Source organism: Bison bison, unplaced genomic scaffold (assembly GCF_000754665.1).
Source record: "Bison bison bison isolate TAMUID 2011002044 unplaced genomic scaffold, Bison_UMD1.0 scf7180017861322, whole genome shotgun sequence".
NCBI lineage: Eukaryota > Metazoa > Chordata > Mammalia > Artiodactyla > Bovidae > Bison > Bison bison.
Genome location: NW_011491894.1, coordinates 8,695 through 10,337, shown reverse-complemented (window position 1 = coordinate 10,337; position 1,643 = coordinate 8,695). Strand labels below are relative to the sequence as shown.

Sequence of the window (1,643 nt, the reverse complement as noted above, 5' to 3'; positions counted from 1 at the left end):
TTCAGTTTCCCAACGTTCTATACCAGGTACTTGTTTTATTGAGTAATAACAGTTATGCCTTTTTCAAGAGTGCGTGCATGAATGTATAATTTTCTGAATATGAAGACAATTGCAGATAGAATTGTGTTCTATCTTATGATATACTGCAGACGTGCAGAAGTGTTATACATCCATGTGTCCTTTTCTTGATCATTTTCTGAAAGCTTAGATAAGAACAAAGAAAAATGGGTGGAGGGAATTGCTCCTCCTTGACTGGATTCATTTTCTTGGGAATTACTGATAACACCGAGGACAAAGCGACCATACTTACCATGGTTCTAATTGTTTATCTCATTGGCCATTTGGCAAATCTTTGGATGATATTCCTGATTAAGATGGATCCCCAGCTGCACACATCCATGTACTTTTTCCCCAGTCACCTCTCCTTCTGTGTCCTCTGCCATTCCACTGCAATTCACCCCAAGATGATCATGGACCTATTTGCCAAGAACAAATCAATCCCCTTCTATGGCTGTGTTCTGCAATTCTTGGTCTTCTGTATCTTGGCAGATTCTGAGTGTCTCCTGCTGGCAGTGATGGCCTATGACCAGTACAAGGCCGTCAGCAGCCCCTTGCTCTGTGTGGTCAGCGTGTCCAGCCGGATGTGCCCCCTGCTCGTGGCTGGGGTTTATCTGGTGGGAATGGCACATACTCCGATACAAACGGCATTAGCATTTCGCTTATGTGTCTGTGGGTCAAATGAGATTAACCATTTCTTCTGTGATTTACCTCCACTTTTCCTCCTCTCCCGCTCTGATATACAGGTAAATGAATTCAGGTAAATAGCGTTATTCACTATTTTTGGTTTTATTGAACTGAGTACCATTTCAGGAGTCCTTTTCTCTTATTATATCATCCTATCAATCTTGAAGATCCACTCTTCTGAGGGGAAGTTCAAAGCTTTCTTCACCCGCACCTCTCATTTAAATGTTGTGACAATTTTCTAGGGAACTGTACTTTTCTTGTATTTCAGGCCAAATACTTCCTACTCTCCACATCAAGACAAAATGACCTAATTGTTCTACACCCTTGTGATTCCCATGTTAAATCCTCTGTTATATAGCCTACAGAACAAAGATGTGAAACAGGCCCTGAAAAACTGGAAAATAAAAGGTGGTTTTAAAGGGTGTACTATAAACATAGAGACACACATACATATGTCTGTTGTTTTTGTAAAATTATATTCATGATCCAAGGGAAATGAAATTGTTTCAAATACTTTAAAGGAATGAATAACTATTTTTAATAAAGTGTAATCTTTAAAAATACTACCATTCCAAAACACAGCTTTCATTGTGTATAACAACTAATATATAGCACTTCCTTTTTGCCAAATACTTTCAGAATTTTGCAATTTTGTCGACTATTATGATTAATTCTTTCATTCAAATATTATTTCAATTACCCTAAGATTTATTGTATATTTACTGAGAGAACTTTGAGCATTTAGGTCCTTTATATTCTATGATACACACTGCATTTTCTATATTAATAACTATAAGCTAGAGCTAATAGCAAGCATTAATTAACTACATAGTCAGGTAATTCCTAAGAAGCCTCAAAATCACTCTGAAATAAAAATTGAGGACTATAAATCCAGCAGA

General features: G+C 37.2%; 1 pseudogene; it reads left to right on the top strand.

The window, feature by feature from the left end:
• The first annotated feature begins 224 nt into the window (after positions 1-224).
• On the top strand, positions 225-1,152 carry LOC104983090 (annotated as a pseudogene).
• The last annotated feature ends 491 nt before the right edge of the window (positions 1,153-1,643 follow it).